Source organism: Macrotis lagotis, chromosome 4, assembly GCF_037893015.1.
Source record: "Macrotis lagotis isolate mMagLag1 chromosome 4, bilby.v1.9.chrom.fasta, whole genome shotgun sequence".
Lineage (NCBI taxonomy): Eukaryota > Metazoa > Chordata > Mammalia > Peramelemorphia > Peramelidae > Macrotis > Macrotis lagotis.
Window position 1 is genome coordinate 101,994,089 of NC_133661.1, and position 14,361 is coordinate 102,008,449.

At 35.1% G+C, this 14,361-nt stretch overlaps 1 protein-coding gene and 1 long non-coding RNA gene across 10 annotated transcripts in view; one reads left to right on the forward strand and one right to left on the reverse strand.

Moving 5' to 3' along the window:
* Positions 1-14,361, reverse strand: part of VTI1A (vesicle transport through interaction with t-SNAREs 1A) — a 406,811-nt gene that overhangs the window by 210,642 nt on the left and 181,808 nt on the right. The window lies entirely within an intron of this gene.
* LOC141521282 (uncharacterized) overlaps positions 1-14,361 on the forward strand; it is a 143,870-nt gene that overhangs the window by 22,332 nt on the left and 107,177 nt on the right. Inside the window, exon 2 of one of the 2 annotated variants that reach the window (XR_012477881.1) lies at positions 9,693-9,753. The exons of the other annotated variant lie outside the window; for it this stretch is intronic. This is a non-coding gene — a long non-coding RNA (uncharacterized LOC141521282). The remainder of the gene's footprint in view (positions 1-9,692; positions 9,754-14,361) is intronic. 2 annotated transcript variants of the gene reach the window in all.

The following is a 14,361-nucleotide window of genomic DNA, read 5'->3' on the forward strand; positions in this document are numbered from 1 at the left end:
TTCTATAAAACACTGAATGATACATAGAAAACATTCCTTTAAAAGCTCCAATGGCTCCCCCTACTCTCTCTGAATACTTACTGAATGAAGTTCAACATTAGAAGACTGCCATCAGATTCTCTCCACAATCTGGGGCCAAAACGAGCCTGCCAAATCCTACAACTATCCAGCCAAACTAGTCTCTTAATCTGCCTTGACTTTTGCTTTCTATCCATTCTTAAAAAGCTCAGAAGCTACTTTCTTCATTTGTCTTCTCTGAGTCATTTCATTCTTTTCAGGAGTGGTACCTCCCTTTCATAAGCAAGCACTTAGAACACTTTTATTCCTTTCTTATGTAATTTTAATGAGAAAATCATAGATTTAGAACCAGAATAAAAATCAGAGATTATCTAGTCCAATTCCTTCATATTTTACAGATGAAGAAATTTAGGCCCAAAGATAAAATGATTTGTACAAGGTCATGGGATTTAAACCCAGTCCTTTTTCACCAAATCAAATATTCTTTCCACTGTTCCATGCACCATTACAAAGTTTTATGTACATGTATTACTATCCCTACTTGATTGTAATTATGTTAGGAGAAACAATCTCTTTATGAATGGACTTATAAAATTTAGAACTAGGAAATTCTTCATTTTAATATATAAGGAAACTGGGGTCCAAAAAGTGACTTACTTAAGGTCACCTAGTCAATCAGTAGTAGGGTTCTTTTCCTTGAACCCAGTTCCTTTGATTCAAAACTCAATGACTTTTTCTTAACCCTATAATATTTAACACAGACTAATTTCTGTATTATATCCTTGTTATCTTTTGAAATAATGAACAAAAGAAGTTCATAAAGATAACCCTTTAAAATTGGCAATACATGCATGATAGAGGTAAGCACTTTCTCTGGGCAATGCCTATGATAGATTAATCTAAATAAAATCTTTCCCTCAAAACTTGGGAGATTTAAAGGTTTAGTGGAAGATGAAATTACTAACAACAATAACACAATTCTCTACCACTATAGGATTCAAAAAGCATTTTCCTTAAAACAACTCTAAGAGGTAGAAAATACAAATTTGAATCTAATTTTGGAAATAATGTTGGAGAGAATTATGAACATAAAAATTTACAGTCAGAAACAAATTCTGTAATCTTAAATGATGTTAAATCTTATTAAATGGGTGGAAAGTCTTTGCTTTTGAGACAATTGACTCCTATTGTTTCATTGTTTATTGTAATATTTGTATCCTGTCTCCTCATTCCAACCCCCCCCCCCAGTTTCCAACCTTCCACCTGGTTTCTGTCAAATTAAGAGGGAGGGATTTCCCCTTTTTTTCCTCAGTGCCCAGATAAGGGGCATGGATATAAAACCTGAGCTGGACCCCCACTTGGGGCTGAATCACTTGCTAGCTGTCTCTGGCCCAGGAAAAAATTTTAACCTGTTTACTTTGTTATATTTCATAATAAAATCCTAAGTAGTTTTAACATCCCAGAGAGCTCGAATTTTCATCCTTTTTTTCAATGGCCCTCGATTTCTTGGTTACCCCAAATTTAATTGGTGCCTCTAAAAATTCCAGCAGCAACATGGAGATTGTGATATGAAGTAACTTGGCCATTGTTACATAAGGGCTAAGTTTCAAAACTGGGACTACAGGTCAGGTCTCCTGATTCTGAATCCAACATTCCTACAATGCTTCTAAATTAGGGAATTATAGCCACTGAATGCAAGGTGTGCCCTCTACCACCAGGTGATTCTTGGTTGGTTTTAAATCAGGTTTTGTAGAAAAGCATATTTCACACACAAATTTAATTTAAATTAAGGAGAATAGGGTAAGAAAGATGGCTGGTAAAGTCAGAAGAAAATTTAAACTTGAGGAAAGAACTGAGTGGTATGATTCCTGAGGGAAGATAATTTTCCAGTTCATTTTAAGAGACTTTATCTAGAAATTATCAGGAATATCATGCCTGTTTTGAGGAATTTGAAGAGTCATTGGAAAGAATAGGATGGTATTGATAAGCCTTTGTGAAAGAAACTGTCTGCACTGTCAAGTGACTTACAACTTGAGGCACTATACAAAAAATTAGAATTAAACAGCTCAGGAGTATAGTCGACACTATACAAGCAAGTTCCTTCAGGGCAATACATACCCAGCTAGAAACACCAACCAAGAAATGGTCAATCAGGATCTCCAAAGAGATAAGTCACCCTGAGGAGCTCCAAAGGACCAGTCTAGACTATCCCCTTGAACAGATGCCGTATAGCCACAGGCAAGGAACATGTTGCTTTTTCATAAAGTAAATTTCAAATGCATACCCTGCTAAAGTAGGATTTAGGATACAATGGCTAATAGAAAAACAAAAATATTACAAAAGATCTCTGAACAGTTGTAGGATCACTGGATATATAAATGCCACATTCATTGCCTTGAGAACTATAAAAGGGAAAACATTTTAGTCATGGAATTCTGGAGAAATCTATACAAAGTAAGGGATCGATACCACCCAGAAACTTAGTTATATTTTATTTTTTTAGTTGACTGAATTTTGGCTGGTGATTCAAGATATGTTTCTGACCTCAAATGTTTCACTAATTCTATTATCTCCTTTGGAGGTAGCCCAGTCTTTGTGGAACAATAAATTAATCTGTCCCTTCTTCCAGTTCTCTGCTAACAGCTTCCATTGCTCCCTAGTCTAACTTCCTTTCTGGCTCCTCATCTGCCCATTCTGTTTTTTCCTCTGACCATGCTTTATCATCGGCCAAATTCTTCTATTTGTATTCAACAAAAATAATTTTCCTTCTCTATTAAGATGCAACATCATCCTGATTTACTTCAAAATTATATGAATGGAAAGTTTCCATTACTTCTTCTGAAACATGATTTCTATTAATAAAAATATATCAGCTTCTGATGTTGAACAATTTGACAGTAACAAAGACTTTGGTGTAGAGAACTTTTTTCTAGTTTTCCTTGGTTGTGGCTATTGAGGACTGTTCCATGCAACATTACAAAGTTTTGTGTACATATATTACCTTCCCTACAATGTCCATCCCACCCTCCTTTTCTAATTCTGGATTATGGCTACAGATGTCAGGTTGGAATGGAAGCAAGACTGGTGGGCTGGGGGGTGCTACTCTTCCCAAGGATCTAGTTGTTGATGATAATAAGATAATGAGCTTTTTTCTCCATGAAGTTAACATTCCATGATGATGGTAGAAGTAATGCTAGTGCTTTGAATTGAGTGGAACTTGAGTTCAGAAACTGACTCAGTGGAGAGCTGTAAAGGAAGTATGAATAACTGAACTGTGATTTTGATAGGGATGTATCCTTCTTCTCTGCTCCATTGGGGGTAACAGTCCCTTATGTTTATCAATCATGTTTTCATGACCTGTAACATGCAAGGTACTAGCACAAATAAATGTTCATTATTGATGATTGTCAAAAATATTACTCCAATATGAATTTAAGAGATTAACTAAACTAAGGATTCTTAACTTTTTTGGGGGGTGGGGTCTAGTAAAACCTGTAGACCCCTTCTCAGAAAAATAAAGTTTAAAAAAACTTTAAAAATAAAAGAGTTATAAAATAGCAAAGATTCTATACCATGTCTATGTTAATTTGTGACCCACCTGTATTATATATTTGTGGTCCTTCCTGAATTCAAGGAGTTTGCCACTAAAAATTCTCTTTTTCTTTCTTTTTTTCCCCTGGTCAGTAGGTTAAGGAGAAAAGTGTCATAAAGTTATGCTGGGTAATCTTATATAGAGATGATGAGTGTAATAGTAAGAGTTCTGGACAACCTGCTAACAGGTTAAACATCTTTTAGAGAGTGTGACCCATGGATGACCCAGGTATAGACCAGCATTATATGTTATGTTCATTTTCATTAAAGAATTGTAGATGAAAAAATATTTCTTTCATAGTTCTGGAGGTACATTATTGTACCCTTTGGGGTCAAGATAGGGGAAAATAAGCAAAAATATGTTATACACAAGTATCTGTTTACAAAATAAACATTTCTAGAAGAAAACACATAATTGAGTCTGACAAAAGATTCTCTGAGACTTTTATCTTTTGATCAATTGAGAGATAAATCAGGTATTTACAATCAATATTACTTTTTATTTTGACTTGATCTTTTTCACCTTTATGCTCAGATTTTGATCATTAAAAAAAAGTTAGAAAAAAATATTCAAAATCACCTTCACAATACAGAACTTCTTTATTCACAGTACTATGCATAAAGATTTCTGCATTTTATATGGTAGATGTGAGAATTAAAATGGAAACACAGGACACTAAAAACCAACCACTTTATTTGCTTATAGGGAATGTAACTATCAAGAAAGAAGTTAAATGGTTGACTATAATCACTGTTGTGAACTCACAAACTCAGATCAATATTACTTAAATGACTCTTGAAAAGGAGTAGACCTTAAAACATATTTTAATTACCAATTTACACCTAAGCATTGTTTGCAAATAACAAAAGCTCTTTCTAGAAACCAGAAATGAGATAAAAGAGTCTTCTGGTATATTGGCACAGAGGAATGAACATAAATCTTAAGTTCCAACACCATGGGGAGGAAGGAATCTATAAAGGGATCAGTCAGTCTTTACCTGGGTACAGTGCTATACCTGGGGATACAAATGCAAGCCATAGTTCCTTCTTGCAAGGAGTTTACTTTCTAATGCAGGGTGACAACACACAAAAAAAGAAGCTGAAATAAGATGGGGAGTTGGGGATATTCCAAAAAGTAAGGAATAGGATCAGCAGAGGGCACTTTGAATATTCCAGGGGGGGAACTTATTCATTTCCTAGGAATTAGAGAAGGGAAAGGGAAAAGCATAAGTGTTTATCTAGTACCTACTAACTTGGAAGGCACTGTGCTAAGCACTTTGCAAATATTATTCATATAGATTATCAATTGCTGGTACAATACATGTTTTGTGCAGCAGGATTTAGATATAGATATCCCAGAATTGTTCAGTATAACTGTAAAAAAAACAGGGAGTATATTACTCATGAAAGATTTAATTAAGAAAATTTACAGTGAGAAGTGAAAACAGAATATAGATCAAACTTCTTTGCCAAAGTCAAACATAAAGGATTTATTAACAACTTTGCCTTTTGGCTTCCCTGCTTTCCTTTAGGTCTCAGCTTCTGCAAACAGCCTTTCTGCCTTCTTCCTTAATGCTGGTGATTTCTCTCTGAGATGACTTTCAATTTATTTTGTTTATATATTTTTTTGCATATAGTTGTTTGTCATAGTCTCCCCCCATTAAAATCTCTGCTCCTTGAGGGCAGGAACTCTCCCCCCTCCCCTTTCTTTGTATCCCTATCACTTAAGGCAGGGTCTGGCATATAGTAAGCATATAAATGCTTGTTGTGATTGGGAGAGCCAATGTTGTGACACAGCCAGTGCTGTAATGATATCAGAAAGTCTGATGAGCATGGTAATAACTTTCAAAAGCAGGCAAAATAAACTCCCTGCATGAACTTCCCCCAAAATTAAAATTAATTTATAAATGAACTAAAGGAACAACGTAGCCTCCTGCATGCAGGGGATTTTAATCTTGATTTCATGGTGTCTGTGAAATTAGATAGGAAAAACATTTATATCTTTATTTTTATTAACTAGTAAATGAAATTTATTATTTATTTCAATTATAAATTGCCCCCACCATCTTCCCTTATGAGGAATTCATAGCTTCAGCAGACTACAGAAGTGAGCCATGACAATAAAGAAGGTTTAGGAACTTCTGTCTTTGGAATGAAGAGTTTTGGTTTTTGAGAAGTAGAATGCTGGACTTGGAATCAAAACTTAGGCTTATATCTTGGTTATTAGTTGTGTTATAATGAACAATTAGTTTCTGAGCCTTGATTTCCTAATCTATAAATTAGGGTCAGTAATTTCTGTAGGATATGCCTCACCAAGCTGTTCTGAGACTTTAATCAGATGATGTATATAAAGTTTAGCAAACTTTAAAACTCTACATAAAAAACTCATCATTCTGGGTTACTGATGTTATTATTCTAAATTTAAATAGCAAATTCCTTCTCACAACACTAAGGTTCTACTTAAAGTCATAAGATATGACCAAAAGAAGAATCTAAGAAAGAGAATTTAAAAGTGGTTCACAAGACTAAAATGGATAAAACAAAAAGAAACAAATCAAAAAACCTGATAAAGAAAGTATAGTTCTTTTAAATGGAAAAGTACCACAATTATTAAAATAGAATGGAAACTCCTTGAAGACAGGGGTTTAATATTTTGTCTCTGCATCCTCAGCAGTTTGTCCAGTCTTGTATGGAATACTTCAATGGATCTGTGATCTAACTTTAATTATCCTTTGAAAAGTTCAGTTAGAATTCATTTATGCCTTCAGAACCTCTGAAACTCTTGTTCATGCTTTCCTATAAATGATCTGCCAACATGGCAGAAGCCTTTCATATAAAAGAAGTTTAAAAGGATAAATGGGAATTCTAGCTTTAAATGCAAAATGACTATTGAATATGATTGGGTACCAGAGATAGAATATTTGACTTTAAAACAGTAATACTGCATTTGACTGATGTGAGTCAAATTAAATTTACAAGAAAACAACAGTATGACTGCTATGTTACCTTCAATGTTAATATGATTACACAAGAATTAGAGCATAGCAAGCCCTACAGAAACATCACAATTATACTATCAAATGCTAAAAATCAAGAGTGTTATTTTTAAAAATCCTTACTATGGATTAGATTTAGAGATCTCTAATTTCTCCAGGGACAGTCTGTTTTGCAAAGCAGAATGGCTACATAATTCAAAGCTTTGTTTTTTTTTTTAAAGGAACAATCATCCTGGTTCTATTCCATTTAGGTTTCTTTGAGTCTAGAAGATGACAAATAGTAGATTAATAAGGAATATGAAGAGATGAGCAAATAATAAATGTGAATAAATGTGCAGGTATACTATTATTACTACATTTAGTAAGGGGAATGAAAATGAATAGTTAGATAGATTTTATATATATTCTATGATGGAAACAAATAAATAGTCTCAGAATGGAAGAAACTGCTTTGAGTGTTACATTTGGGAATGAGACTTTGTTTATTATATACATGTATACATAAGTATACAATTTACCCCAATAGGAAATGCAACTCCGAGATAAATAGTAAATTTTAGGAAAAAACTCAGAAAAGTCTCCCCCAATTCCTCTTGATAGTTCATATACCAGAGAGTAAAAACTAAAATAAATGCTCCAGTAGTAAATCTATCACAATTCATTAAAATGTCCAAAATACCATAGTGAGAATGGAATACAGAAATAATGACATAGTCAATAGATCTGTTGCTCCAACCTATTTGAGATTTACCAGGCAGGGACAGAGAGCAACCAAGCTGCCAGAATCCATTCTACTACAGGTGGAGTTATTGAAGATGGGGAGAAATGAAATGACAGAAAGGAGAGGCCTCTAGGGGATGACAAAGAAAAAGATCACAAGGACATTGACTGCTAATTAGCAACATATTATAAATATGGGTAAATGCACTAGACTTTCAACTCTGTAACCCCTGAGTTCATATTCTAGATGCAAGTGTAAATGTGTTTGCGGGTCCCATGCTGGTCTCTGTTCAAAAGATTTCCAGTAACTGGAAAGGCAGAATCAAGGTATACTCAGAGTTGCAGCTGAACCCTCCATTGTAGCCTGCTCACAGTGCTGTGTCTGGCTTTGACCAGAGTTTCTGTAGCTTCCTCCCAAGAAATCTTGTTTATATTCAGTCCTAAAAATCTTAAAACAATCTGATCTTTCCTCATAAGGCTTTCCCCCCCCCCCCAAACAATCTAGCCACTGTTTATCAGAAGCAGGTAATCCTCAATTTTTTTTTTCCCTCCCCCTCCAAGCACTGAAGACTTTGTCCAAAGTAGGAGGAATCCTCTAGGACAGGATTAGAAAACACATCTGCAGGGCTGGGTACTGAATCTCACTGTCCTTTGGGAAGGAACTCTGGGGCTGAATTTACAGGTCTGATGGGGAGACTATGTCTTAGACCATTTAACAGCCACCCTGTAGCTGTTTAAGCTACTGATAGGATCCAAAGAGAGTTCTTCTAAGAAAGAAAGATGATGATCACTGAGCTGCTGCCTGATCCAAAAGGAGAGAAAAGACGGGTAGTTCTAGCAAAAAAGAATTACTACAATATTGCTTAGAAGCATATATATATATATATGTATGTATGTATGTATGTATACACACACACACACAAATACACACACCAACTTGTTTCCCCCCCCAAGCTATTCTAATAAAATGAGGTTGTAGAATTTTCAGTCTTCCTTAAAAGCTCCTAAACCTGCCCCTCTCCTGTTAGATTTACAATGTTAAAGGGCAAAATCCCAGAAACCTACTTCTATTTACTTAAGAAGGATAAACTGTTACCCCAAAACAGAGGGACCTTTTACAGACATTGGAAAACAAATGGTTTAAGAGCATTAAGATCTACATATCTCTCATGCCAGGACATTTAAAGTCATCAATCATACATAATCCAGAACATACGAGGTGCAAAAGTGCTATAAAGGCCCCATTAAAATCCAAGCCCTTTCAGGTGTACCACCCAATCACGAAAATTAAACTCAGGGCTTCTGAAATAGTTCCAGTTTATATACACCATACCATTAGGGACAATTTATCATGTCTTTTTAAAGTGATATATAGTGCATTGTGAAATTGCTTATTAGCTCCAGGAACAACAAACTTGGCCTGTCTGTGTATATGGAAATAATCACAACTGGGGTTTAAAGATCTTAGGTAGATTCAAACTTCTATTTGACTTCCTTTTTAATCTCCATTTTACAGAAATAGAAAGTTATTTTCTTGTTTATGTATCTTCATTTATTAAGATGTATTGTTTGAAAAAAGTTAAATGACATTCTCAACAATGAGGATTAAATGTATGACTATATTATTCTTTCAAATTTATTTTTAATTCATAGGACCACTGATTTAGAGTAGAAAGGAATCTTTCATACTATTGAGTCCAACTTCATTTTATACTGAGAAAAGTGAAGCCCAGAAAACTTAAATCAATTGCTCAAGGTCATACAAACAGAAAGCATGTGAGGCGGATTCTGAATCCTATTCTTCTTAGTCCCAAGTTTTCACCCTGGCCACCAAACTATACTGTCTTACAATGTTTCCTTTGGATTTTTAACTTATTTTTACCCCATGAAATTATTTGGTGAGCCTGAAAATTTAGTAGATAATTTGAGTTGCTCCTTTCCAAGAAAATCAGTTTGATTGTTTATAATCTCAAGTTGTAAACTTCAGTTTATTTCTTTTTCAGGATTTTTAGTATAAATTAAAAAAAAATCCACTCAATGTATAACAAATATGGATTAAGTCCCAGAAAAAGGAAGTACCCTTACTCCTGAATATTACAGCCTACTGATGCAGGGAATTATGGACAAGGGGGGGATATTGTGATTGGAAACAAATTTTGTGGAAGGAATAATATTATTTGTACCTATCTGGAAAATTCTGTTTTTCAAAGTGACTCCATTCCAGGATGGGAGTGGCCTTGAATTGGAACTAAGATGCTCTCAGTTGGGTGACTTGAGAATGTACTAATCCTGAAAGGTACAAAACATATCTCCAGCTTTTTACATGCTACCTTCATCCCTTACTGACTACCTTCCCCCTGCTTCTAGCTTCCAGTTACCTGACCTTGCCCATTGATGAGTCAAGCTTATGCTGATGTGACAGAAAATGGTATGTTGGACTTCTAAGTCAAGACAGGAAGGACAAATACATAGCTTGCCTATTGGAGAATACAGGAAGAGGTGATTAAAAGAAGGTGGGCACAGGAGCAGATAGGCAATAACCCTCATTGTCCTGGTATTGAGGGTGGTGGTGGTGCTGGTGGTGGTGGTGATGTGTGTGTGTGTGTACTAAGTCTTTCCCAACTCCAACTTTCTTTCCAGTAAAGCATTCCACTTTACCATAGACAATTCGCTCAATCCTTCTGAGTCTATTTTGCTCTTATGTACAAGTAGATAATGGTACCCCCAATGGCTCTACCTATCAGGAATGCCTGAGGAAAGGGGCTAGTAAGCATCAAAGTGCAATGTAAAACATTAACTATTCTTGTCATCATTATAATTTAGGGAATCTAGATTTAAGAGCTGGAAGAGATAACTAAAGTCACCAGATCCTACATTCTCAATTTATAAAGGAGGAAAATAAGAACAAAAAGAGGGGAAATGACTTGCCTAAAAGACAGCAAGTAGTAGTAGAATGATCTGAACTGAGGCTCTCTGACTCCAAATTCCATACCCTATCAACTTGCTTGAGGGTATATTCTTTGTCTTGCTATTTGCTAAAGAAAAAAAAACAAACAAACAAACAAAAAAAATAGCCTTGAGTAAACATGGAATTTTTAATCATATACTTTTTTGTATGCTTAAGTTTTTGAGGGGTAAATAATAGTTATTTATTTCAAAGTTAGGGGCACCATTAATCAAAATTACATAAAAAAGGACAGACATATAGGGATGATTGAGAACACAGCACTAGATCTAGAACTAATATCCATTTTTCCTGACTCCCCATGGAACACACTGACAATATTATAATTATCAGGCTAAGCTATAGACAGGAGTCAGTTGAGGATTCAAGGCTAAATCAAGCCTGGGGAAAGTTAGTATAAAGATCAAGATCAAAGCTAAAGAGTCAAATAAAATAAGAAATCCAGAACCTGAATGGGAATGTGATAGTTAAAAGCAGAGGAGTAAATGAAAGTTGACCAAGACAATCAATAGTTAGGGAATAACCTAGGAGGCACAGTAGACAGAGCATTCATCTTCCTAAGTTCAAATCCAGCCTCAGATACTTACTAGCTATGTGACCCTGGGCAAGTCACTGAAACCTGTTTGCCTCAATTTTCTTAGCTGTAAAATGAACTGGAGAGGGAAATGGCAAATCACTCCAGTATCTCTTCTATAAGAAAACGCCAAATCCTGAAGAATTAAGACATGAAATGACAGAATAATATCAACAGCCTAGAAGGGATTAGTCAAAGGCAGACCAAAGGGTTGATGTCAAGCAAAGAATCAGGACAACTGAAGTAGCCATGACAGATCCAGAGCAAGACTAAATTGAAACAGAAATATGACACAGAGCAAAGAGCACCAAAGTTGACTTGGGGGGAGGCAGGGTATGGAGTCTATGTGTGGGTTGGCTCCACAGCTTGCCACTGGTCAAGTTGCTTCCACTTTCAAGACCTCTGTTTCCCTCATCTGAAAAATGAGAGAGCTGGACTAGATAACCTCTAAGTTCTCTTCCAATTCTAGATACATGATGTAATGGTTCTTTTGAAATAGTCTAGCTAGATGGGGAACAAATGATTGACTTCTGAGGGGGTAAACAACACCTGATGCCTCAAGGACTGCTTCTAGAAGAGGACAATACTTCTTTCTAAGTCTGGGCAGATCCTGACTATATTAGACTTAATTATACTATACCATAGCTAATCTTTCTAGTCTTTATTCTAATAGTATAAGTGATTTGAGAAACAGCAAATCCTGTGATTTCTAAAAAAAAAAAGGCTGCCTGCCAATAAGAAACTTTCACAGCTCACAAATAATAACTAATAAAGACATAAGAGAAAGAAACTTAGTTTTATGGTTAGACAAGAGTAATAGATTCATAGAAACATAAATACTCATTGCTAACAAGATGATCTAAAAAGATAAGGAATCAAACCACAATATAGTAATGTATATTTTATGTATAATTCAACTGGGTAAAATGAATGATAAACACTATTAGTAAAACAAGTAAACTACATTTTCCAGAAAATTATGAGAATAAATATATTTTCTGTGGCTTGTTTTAAATTCAGTTAGACTTCTAGATTACAAAAGTTCATTTTCAAGATTAAAATTGTAATTTTATAGGGTTAATACTTTTCTTAAGTACCTGAAGTACATGAGAAGATCCATAGTCCATCTGCAACATGTCCCTATCAACAACTTTCACCAGTGAAATCTCCACTTCCATCTTTCCTCCCTGAAACTAATCACTTTTAGAATCAAGCTAAAACATATATATCATGCAATGCTATATTCACAGGGAAAGCAATCAATTAAACTCTCATCTGTTGACATTCATCTTCCAGCTGCATTTAATCATAAGAAACACAATGATCATGCATTTGGCCCAGAAGTTAAACAGAAAAACTCCATTAAAAATTAGCTATGTTCAGCATCAGAGTACTTTGGGGTAGCTAGGTGGCACAGTGGAGGGGCAGCTAGGTGGCACAGTGGATAGAGCACTGGCTCTGGAGTCATGAGTACCTGAGTTGAAATTTGACCTCAGACACTTAATAATTACCTAGCTGTGTGGCCTTAGGCAAGCCACTTAATCCCATTGCCTTGCAAAAAAAAAATAGCTGTGTTCTCCTGATAAAACATATGGATTCTTTACTTTGCAGAGTGCCCCCAAATTTGTGCTTTAGTATGGAATGGAAGGTGGTCAGTAAGGGATGAAGGTAGTATGTAAAAAGCTGGAGATATGTTTTGCACCTTTCAGGATTAGTACATTCTCAAGTCACCCAACTGAGAGTAGTTTATGTATGAAATGATGCCTGTTAATGCCCTACATTAGAATTTCTGTTCTGTTTCCAGGTTTTGCTCTGCTAAGTTAGTTTTCCATTGGTTCATTCTCTAGTACAATTTTGTTTCATGTGCATGCTTCCACTTTCAAGATGTAATTATCCCACTTAGCATGAAGCAACATCTCAAAACAATTTTCTTGGACCTCTCCAAGCATTTTTAAGTTCTCGATAGATAACTTGTAGTATAGTGTGCTACAACTGTTCATGCTGACAAGTATATTCCAGTCTACTTTCCAATTTCATACATTCCTTTTCAAGAAAGCATAGAACCACAACCTATTAAATTACATATATACATGACTTGAGTTGTAAACTCACAAATCTTATCAATAGCTTTTTTGGATATGACATCAGTAGAAACCATACCACACTACTTTTCTTGATAGAGCACCTGCCTGGGGCTGAGCTCTTCCAGTCGCTGATAGTTTCAAGCAATGCTTTTCAAACAGGCAGAATGTGATGTGGCACCTTGTATACCATGTGGAATGCATTTTCACTACAGACTTCCATAACTGAGGGCAGATGTGACATGCCTTTAAATTGGCCTTTAGTGAATCTCTGTATTGTTTAATAGGGTATTTAATGACATATGTGCACATATGAACTGGCCCATATAAATATATACATGTATGTGCCCATGTTCCAATGCACATGAGCATGCTATACTCCAAATGAATTTAATATGAATATATATAAATAAATATATGTGCATGCATACATATGTATATGCAACAGACACAGATACTGAATACCTATATTTTCTGCATTACATTTATTGAAGTCTCCCATGTTATGTTTCTGGGTGAGGTGGAAAGACATGTGCTAGATGACAGTAGATTTACTAGTTGAATTGGCTGACCCAAAGAGTAGTCATTAAAGGATTGATTAGGAGCAAGGTTTTTAAGGAAAGGATCTATCTGTGTTTGACCCTCTTGCTCAACATTTTTTATAAATGTCATATTAAATACTTGCCAAATTTGCAAGAGATATAAAAATAGGAGGGATAACTAACATATTGGATGAAAGAATATAGATCCCTGAAGATGTAAACAGTCTAAAACATACTAAATGGAAGATATTAAATAGAGATAAATGTAAAAGTTCTTCTCTTGGTTTAAAACATCAACATAACAAATACCTATTATAATAATGCCTATGAAAAATATCTTTGACTTTTGGTGGACTGAGACCTCAATGTGAATCAACAATGACATATGGAAATCAAAAAAACTAACACTAATAGGCAACCTTAAAAGAAACATATTGATTGATCATAACAACAAAATATCATTACTCTGACCTAGTCAGAACACATTTGGAAAAGTAAGTAGAGTTCTGAACATCACATTTTTGGAAAGGAATAGATAAGCAAGAGTGTACATTACATGAGAGGATGATGATCAACTTAATGAGAACTGAAAATCAGCCATACCATGAATGACTGAAGAACCTAAAAATATTTAGCTCAGAAAAGATAAGACTTAGTGGGATGGCATAATACTGATTTTTAAATATCTGAAGAGTTGTCATGTGGAAGGACTGATAAGGCTTGTTCTGTTTGGTTTCAAAGACAGAAGAGGGAACAGAGGGTGAAAGATGCAAAGAGGAAAATTTAGACTCAATATATGGAAAAATTTCCTAACAATTAGAGCTACCCCAAAGTGAAACAGCCTGTCTTAGGGGATAATGGGTTATTCTCACAC